Source organism: Zea mays, chromosome 2 (assembly GCF_902167145.1).
Source record: "Zea mays cultivar B73 chromosome 2, Zm-B73-REFERENCE-NAM-5.0, whole genome shotgun sequence".
NCBI lineage: Eukaryota > Viridiplantae > Streptophyta > Magnoliopsida > Poales > Poaceae > Zea > Zea mays.
This window is the reverse complement of record NC_050097.1, coordinates 2,049,752-2,059,098: the sequence shown is the minus strand read 5'-3', so window position 1 is coordinate 2,059,098 and position 9,347 is coordinate 2,049,752.

Sequence of the window (9,347 nt, the reverse complement as noted above, 5' to 3'; positions counted from 1 at the left end):
AGACCTCGTACCTGCAATATCTCCACCGAGGAGAACTACCCTCCGACCGAGCCGAAGCTCGGCGGGTGGCGCGGCGCGCCAAGTCGTTCGTCTTGCTGGGTGATGAGAAGGAGCTCTACCACCGCAGCCCCTCCGGCATCCTCCAGCGATGCATCTCCATCGCCGAAGGTCAGGAACTCCTGCGAGAGATACACTCGGGGGCTTGCGGCCATCACGCAGCGCCTCGAGCCCTTGTCGGGAATGCTTTCCGGCAAGGCTTCTACTGGCCGACGGCGGTGGCCGACGCCACTAGAATTGTCCGCACCTGCGAAGGGTGCCAGTTCTACGCAAGGCAGACCCACCTGCCCGCCCAGGCTCTGCAGACGATACCCATCACCTGGCCTTTTGCTGTGTGGGGTCTGGACCTCGTCGGCCCCTTGCAGAAGGCACCCGGGGGCTACACGCACCTGCTGGTCGCCATCGACAAATTCTCCAAGTGGATCGAGGTCCGACCCCTGAACAGCATCAGGTCCGAGCAGGCGGTGGCGTTCTTCACCAACATCATCCATCGCTTCGGGGTCCCGAACTCCATCATCACCGACAACGGCACCCAGTTCACCGGCAGAAAGTTCCTGGACTTCTGCGAGGATCATCACATCCGGGTGGACTGGGCCGCCGTGGCTCACCCCATGTCAAATGGGCAAGTAGAGCGTGCCAACGGCATGATTCTACAAGGGCTCAAGCCTCGGATCTACAACGACCAACAAGTTCGGCAAGCGATGGATGAAGGAACTCCCCTCGGTGGTCTGGAGTCTGAGGACAACGCCAAGCCGAGCCACGGGCTTCACGCCGTTCTTCCTAGTCTACGGGACCGAGGCCGTCTTGCCCACAGACCTGGAATACGGCTCCCCGAGGGCGAGGGCCTACACCGACCAAAGCAACCAAACTAGCCGAGAAGACTCGCTGGACCAGCTGGAGGAGGCTCGGGACAGGGCCTTACTACACTCGGCACGGTACCAGCAGTCCCTGCGACGCTACCACGCCCGAGGGGTCCGGTCCCGAGACCTCCAGGTGGGCGACCTGGTGCTTCGGCTGCGACAGGACGCCCGAGGGCGGCACAAGCTCACGCCCCCCTGGGAGGGGCCGTTCGTCATCGCCAAAGTTCTGAAGCCCAGAACGTACAAGCTGGCCAACAGTCAAGGCGAGGTCTACGGCGACGCTTGGAACATCCAACAGCTACGTCGCTTCTACCCTTAAGATGTTTTCAAGTTGTTCATATATCTCGCGCCCAGCAAAAGTTTAGTCGTCAAGGAAGGGTCGGCCTCGCCTCGGCAAAGCCCAACCCTCCCTCGGGGGCTAAAGGGGGGGGGGAACCCCCTCTGCGTCGAAATTTTCCTTGAAAAAAGATCTTTTCTGCCAGAAGGTCTTTCGGGCTGTTTGACTACTTCGAAAGTGGATCCTGAAAACGACGGAGTACACGTAAGCAGCCAAGGCTGACCGAGTTGAGGGACTCCTACGCCTCCGGGATACGGATACCTCACTCATCACCTTCTGCGATAAGTAACTCACGTTCGGATAAGTGATCTCGCGGACCGAACAAGTCTTCACGGTCGGAAGCTCTTCTGCCGAAGCGATTTCTCGAGCCTTCTCGACTGCGTTGGGAACAGAGCCCCATGGACGGGTAAGAGTGCGCGTAAGCGGCAAGGCTGACCGAGCCGAGGGACTCCTACGCCTCCGGGATACGGATACCTCACTCGTCACCTTCCGCGAGAAGCAACTCTCGCTCGCACAAACATTTCTGTTACCAACAAAAGGGTCCAGATACTCGAAACAAGAGGAAAGGAGACGCGGCTTTACAACACGGCGAGGGTGTGTTTTGGCCTCGGTGGCCGCAGGGAACACACGCTACAAGACAATCCGATCCTGTAGGCTCGGATCTTGACGGCTGAAGGGAGCAGCAGCACCCTCGGCATCGACGACACCTTCGGCGAGGTCCGACCTAGCCTCGGATGGCGACACGGTCCGAAGATCTCCACTCTGAAGGACGATGTCATCGCCATGCCCGGGCCATCGCTACCAGGGTCTTCTCGGGAATCCGGCCCGAGCAGGCGGCTCGACCGGTCACACCGGGGCCTCGGCCAGCTGTCCTCCAAGGACGTCAGCCCGACCCGAGGCCTCGGCTAGTCAATTCCGGCGTCGGTCCCGCTAACGGACGACCCAGCCAGGCTCCAGCCAACCAGGTTTTTCTTTTCGAGCCAACTCTGCCTCTGTTCATGTTGACGCCGCTACCCCTGGCCTCGGCTCGTCGAAAAGCGGCCGAGGGGTTCCTTTAATTAAGCTAGAGAAGCCTCGGACAATAGGGCTGACCGAGCCGAGGGACTCCTACGCCTCCGGGATACGGATACCTCACTCGTCACCTTTACACGGGGTGACTCACGCTTGGTGAAGCGGTTCAGACAACCAACAGGCGAGTCTTAGTGCTCGAAAATAAGGGAAAAATACGGCTCCGTGCCGAAAATACATACATGTTCAGGCCCCGACAGCCACAATGAACAAAAATACTGGCATCCAAGGTGCCATTACAAACGGAACTCCGGTTCCACCTCCGCAGGTACGAACAACCCCACTCGACGGGGAGAGGCCTGCGGAGCAACAGAAGACCGACGAACGGCTTGTCGTCGCCCGCCCCAGCAGCGGCGACAACGACGACTTCTGCTCCGGGGGTCCGAACATCAGCAGCGATGACCTCAGGGCGGACGCTGCTATCAGGAGGCCCCCGCCCGTGCCCAAACTCGAGAGGCAAGGACGGGCAGAAGGCCGTAGAGTTGGAGGTCGGTCCGCGGGTGGCGCCGGCAAACTCGTCGGCGGCGGAACCTCTTCCAGCTGCCGTGGCGGGAGGCGGCACCGGGAGCGGCTCCGAAGCCGCTCGGCTCAGAGAGCCGGGCACGGTGCAGCTGTCAGCGCCACGGACGACTCCCGCCCTTCCCCCCGATCACTGAGGGAAGGAGCGGGCCACCGCCCACGCAGGGGCCGACCCGAACTCGGCACACTCCCCTCCCCAGCACTAGTGATGAAAATCCTTGAGGCTGAGGGAGGGGCAGAGGCCACGGCCCAGCTCGCTTTCCCCCACCATCAAACTGGAGGTCACCATCTTGGGTGACCGCCAGTGGAGGGGTGCAGCCGGGCTGCGTGATGAAAATCCTTGAAGCCGAACGATGGCTGAAAGGTGCCAACTCCCACGGAGTTGTGTTCCCCCAACGACGAGGCGAAAAGACGGCGGATCTCCCCCATCCGGGGGCTTGGAAGGTGGAAAGACACGATGCATAAGGGAGCGCGAAGACATGGTCTCCTTCCAAGGGGTCACCCTCCTTTTAAAGGCGAATCTCCCTACTTGCGTCCCCAGCCGTCACGGGCTGAGTCTTCTCCAACACACTCCAAGGTCCTCCCCTACGGCGCGCGCGGGGGCTGGGTCCCACACGTCATGCAAGCCGACTCAGAGCAGAAGAGGCCAAACCGCCGTGCGCGGTGCGTACAACCGCCCAGCGGTTACAAGCGACTCTCCACTTTTGCCCAGACCAATGGGCGAAAGGGCGGGCAGCCGTGCAGGCGGCATGCAACCGCGCCAAGTGGGCGCACTTCTCCGACTCCCAACACGCCCAGCATGGAGGCCCAGGCCCACGCGTCATGCAACCGGTGCGCCGGTTGCTACGTGTGAGTAACTGCATCGCCACCTGCGCCACCACCGCGCCTCCTCGACTGCGGAACCAATACCGCGATTCGAGGCCACCCAGCGCATGGCCCAGCGGCTCCAGCCTGGCGCGACAGTCAATACGGCCGAAGACGGGCCGGCAGTAATGGCGGTGGCAGGCGAGCAGGTGCAGCGGTCACGTCGTCAGCCAAGCTTACGTCCCATCCGGGGGCAGCGAGAGAACCCTCTCTCACGGCGTGAAGGCAACGCGCCCGTGACCCGTTCCTCGAACGGCTCATGTACGCGCAACGGCTACCCTGCGAACCACTCGCCCTGTCGCATCAACTCCGTGGCAGGACACGTGGCGCCTCTGGCAGGAGAAGCGAGCGACGTTTCGCCTTCGCCGTAATGACCGCGTCAAAAAAGTACGCCGCATCGTTCGATTTCGTATCCTTTTCCGTTTTTCCTCTTTCTCTCTCTTGCAACAGGGACCGGGAAAGGGGGATACCCCGAAAAGGATCCTTCCCCGAGAAGGAACCAGGCTCCGAGCCCCCTACTGATCAGAGGTTCGAAGGCTGGCCCCCCGGAAGGGTTCAACAGCCGCCTCAGATCGCGTGGGCCCTGCACCCACTATTGGTCAGAGGTTCGAAGGCCGGCCTCTCGAAAGGGTTCCACAGCCGCCTCAGGCTACTCGGGCTCCGTGCCCATTACTGATCAGGGGTTCGAAGGCTGGCCCCCGAAGGGTTCACAGCCGCCGAGCGAGGGATGACCATGGGTACGTTCGATACATAACCAAGGCTCGGGCTGCGCTCCCGAGGTACCCTAGGACATTTCCGAGACCAGCGGGAACGATCTTGTAACAGAATCCCATCAGAGGGAGGCATCGAGCCCTCGGACCCCGTCGCCAGGGGACCGGGTCTGGCAGATCACCCGCAGGTACTTTTGGGCGTGCCTCTGGGCCCCTAGCCGACCCTTAACGAACGGGGCACGGACGTCCACTCGGATTACCCGCTTGCAGCTCATCGGAGACACCATGTTCAGCGCCCATCGAGGGCAACATGGCGCTTTCCCCCCTCCTCCTTGCGGAAAGGCGACGCAGGGGCGTATGTAAAGAAGCCGAGTCTACCCCTGACCGCCCTCTCGCTCTGTGCAGAGGCTCGGGGGCCGCTCTCGCAAACCCGGCTCCGGCCGAACCGTTGATAGCGTCAACATACCAGCCCGAGAACTTGGGACCCGACCGTACACCTAGGCTACGACCAGCTCGCATGAGGGAACGACCAGACCAGCCGAAGCACTACGTGAGGCAGTAAGACCTCGAAGGAGTGAAATCACTCCTCCGAGGCCTCGGGGGCTACACCCGGCGGGTGCGCTCGCGCGCACCCACCGGAACAAAAGCGCAACCGAGAAAGGCTGGTCCCCTTGCAAAAAAGTGCGACGAAAGCCTCCAAGCGAGTGCAAACACTCCCTTCGAGGCTCGGGGGCTACTGTCAGGGACCATAATTAGGGGTACCCTCAAGGCTCCTAATTCTCAGCTGGTAACCCCCATCAGCACAAAGCTGCAAAGGCCTGATGGGTGCGATTAAGTCAGGGATCAGTCCATTCAAGGGACTCGATCACGCCTCACCCGAGCCTAGCCTCGGACAAGGGCAGCCGACCCCGGAGGATTTCCGTCTCGCCCGAGGCCCTCCTTCAGCGGCGAACATGTTTCCGGCTCGCCCGAGGCCCTGCCTTCGCCAAGAAGCAACCCTAACCAAATCGCCGCACCGACCGACCAAATCGCAGGAGCATTTAATGCAAAGGTGGCCTGACACCTTTATCCTGACGCACGCCCCCCAGCCGACAGAGCCGAAGTGACCGTTGTCACTTCGCCGCTCCACTGACCGGCCTGACAGAAGGACAGCGCCGCCTGCGCCACCCCGACTGCGGTGCCACTTGACAGAGTGAGACTGACAGGCAGTCAGGCCCGGCCAAAGGCACCATAGGAAGCTCCGCTCCGCCCGACCCAGGGCTCGGACTCGGGCTAAGTCCCGGAAGACGGCGAACTCCGCCCGACCCAGGGCTCGGACTCGGGCTAAGTCCCGGAAGACGGCGAACTCCGCCCGACCCAGGGCTCGGACTCGGGCTAAGTCCCGGAAGACAGCGAACTCCGCCCGACCCAGGGCTCGGACTCGGGCTAAGTCCCGGAAGACGGCAAACTCCGCCCGACCCAGGGCTCGAACTCAGGCTAAGTCCCGGAAGACGGCGAACTCCGCCCGACCCAGGGCTCGGACTCGGGCCAAGTCCCAGAAGACGACGATCTCCGCCTCGCCCGACCCAGGGCTCGGACTTGGGCTCGGCCCCAGAAGACGACGATCTCCGCCTCGCCCGACCCAGGGCTCGGACTTGGGCTCGGCCCCAGAAGACGACGAACTCCGCTTCGCCCGACCCCAGGGCTCGGACTCCGCCCCGGCACCAGCCGGCGATCTCCGCCTCGCCGGAACCTGGGGCTCGGACCCGACCTCGGCCACGGAAGACGGACTCGACCTCGGATTCGGAGGAGCTTCCACATCGCCCAACCTAGGGCGTAGACCAGCCACGTCAACAGGAGGCGCCATCATCACCCTACCCCGAGCTGACTCGGGCCGCAGGGAACAAGACCGGCGTCCCATCTAGCTCGCCCCGCCAGATAGGCAATGATGGCGCCCTGCATACTCTGTGACGACGGCGGCTCTCAGCCCCCTTACGGAAGCAAGAGGACGTCAGCAAGGATTCAACCGCTCCGACAGCTGTCCCTCCGCCAGGCTCCATCGCTCCTCCGACGGCCACGACATCACACCAGCTGGGTGCCAAAATCTCTCCGGCTGCCACAACGGCATGTACTCAGGGCGCTAGCTCTCCTCCGCTAGACACGTAGCACTCTGCTACACCCCCCATTGTACACCTGGATCCTCTCCTTGCGCCTATAAAAGGGAGGACCAGGGCCCTCTTAGAGAGGGTTGGCCGCGCGGGGACGAGGACGAGACACGCGCTCGCTTGGAGCCGCTCGCTCCCTCTCCCGCGTGGACGCTTGTAACCCCCTACTGCAAGCGCACCCGATCTGGGCGCGGGACGAACACGAAGGCCGCGGGATTCCCACCTCTCTCACGCCGGTCTCCGGCCGCCTCGCTCTCCCCCCTTCGCGCTCGCCCTCGCGCTCGACCCATCTAGGCTGGGGCACGCGGCGACATTCACTCGTCGGCTCAGGGACCCCCCGGTCTCGGAACGCCGACAGGATCTTTACTCTATTTATGTGCATCTCGACCGGATAGTATGCTTTTTGTATGCATGTGTGCAAGGTTCCAAGCCGATCCTAAGGAAGTTCACCTTAGGGCCGTGAAAAGAATCATGAGATATCTAATTCATACACCTAAGTTTGGTCTTTGGTACCCCAAGGGATCCACCTTTGATTTAATAGGTTATTCATATGCTGATTGGGCAGGGTGCAAAATTGATAGGAAGAGCACATCAGGGACTTGTCAGTTTTTGGGGAGATCCCTGGTGTCTTGGGCTTCAAAGAAACAAAACTCAGTAGCTCTTTCTACCGCCGAAGTCGAGTATATTGTCACAGGCCATTGTTGCGTGCAATTGCTTTGGATGAGGCAAACCCTCAGGGACTATGGCTACAAATTGAGCAAAGTCCCTCTCCTATGTGACAATGAGAGTGCAATCTGCATGGCGGATAATCCCGTTGAACACAGCCGCACTAAGCATATAGCCATTCGGTATCACTTTTTGAGGGATCACCAATAAAGGGGGATATCGAGATTGCTTATGTAAGCACAAAAGATCAATTAGCCGATATCTTTACCAAACCACTAGATGAGAAAACCTTTACCAAACTTAGGAATAAGCTAAACATTCTTGATTCTCGAAACTTTGATTGATACTTTACACACATAGCTCATTTATATACCTTTGATCATATCTCTTTTATGCCTATGACTAATGTGTTTTCAAGAAAATTTCTACTAAGTCATATATTGAAAGGGAAATGGAGTCTTCGGCGAAGACAAGGCTTCCACTCCACTCTATCGGTATTATTTACCCTTCACCGTCACTCTACACCGCTCTCCACTTTGGTATAATCTTCACTCTTATTACTAGTACCAATGGGGAGAAAGTAAAAAGGGCTCTCAAAAGACTCCGTTTTTTGCGATTAATACCAAAGGGGAGAAATATAGCCCAAAGCAAAAGGACCGCACCACCACTAATTTTAAAGTTTTTTAAGAGAAGTTTTCAATTGGCATCTTATGATGAAAATTTTAATAGACATATTTCAAATTGGTATCTAAAATATTTGATCTTCTTTCAATTGGTAAAACCCTCTTGAACACCAAGAGGAGAATTTCATTCAGGGGGAGTTTTGTTTAAGTCAAGAAAAAAGCATTTGAAACATGGAGAGAAAATTTCAAATTTTGAAAATGCTTCTTACAATTTTATTCATATACCTTTGACTATTTGCAAAAGGACTTTGAAAAGATTTTCCAAAAGAATTTGCAAAAACAAAACTAGTGGTGCAAATGAGGTCCAAAATGTTAAAAGAAAGAAAGCAATCCATGCATATCTAGTGAAAGTATAAATTGGTTTAATTCTAAGCAACCTTTGCACTTACCTTATGCAAACTAGTTCAATTCTGCACTTATATTTGCTTTGGTTTGTGTTGGCATCAATCACCAAAAAGGGGGAGATTGAAAGGGAAATAGGGTCAAACCTTTTCCTAAATGATTTTGGTGGTTGAAATGCCCAACATAAATAATTGGACTAACTAGTTTGCTCTAGATTATATATTCTACAGGTGCCAAAGGTTCAACACAAACCAACAAAAAGATCAAGTTAGGGTTCAAAAAGAAAGGAGCAAAAGAAACCGAAGAGAACTCTGGTCTGGCGCACCAGACTGTCTGGTGTGCCACCGGACAGTGTCCGGTGCACCACCGGACTGTGTCTGGTGCCCCAGGGACCGTACATGCTGAACTCTTCACCTTTGAGTTTCTGGACAGCCGCTCCGCTATAATTCACCAGACTGTCCGGTGGGTCACCGGACTGTCTGGTGTGCCAGCGGAGCAACGGCTAAGAAGCGCAACGGTCGACTCCAACGGTTGCCTGCAAACATGAACAGTGCACGGACAGTTCGCACATAGTCAGAGCAGCGCTAGAAGACGCACCGGACAGTGAACAGTGCCTGTCCGGTGCGGCACCGGACTGTCCGGTGCCCCAAGATGTCAGAGCTCCAACGGTCGAAACCGTCAGAACCCTAACGGTTGGGAGACGTGGCTGGCGCACCGGACTGTCCGGTGCGCCCATCGACAGATAGCCTCCCCAACGGTTCAATTGGTGGTTGGGGCTATAAATACCCCCAACCACCACCACTCCAAGCATCAAAGTTTTTCAGACATCTCATTCAATACAAGAGCTAGTGCAATCAATACAAGACACAATTCAATAGAATCAAAGCCTCTTAAGTCTCAAATCCACTCCAAACAAATAGTGACTAGAGAGAGTTTTGCTCGTGTTCTTTGAGCTCTTGTTCTTAGATCCCTTTCTTCTTCCTCATTCTTGTTTTTCAAAGTATTTGTAATCAAAGCAAGAGACATCAATTATGTGGTGATCCTTATGGGGTCTAAGTGACCCGTTTGATTAAAGAGAAAGCTCACTCGGTCTAGGT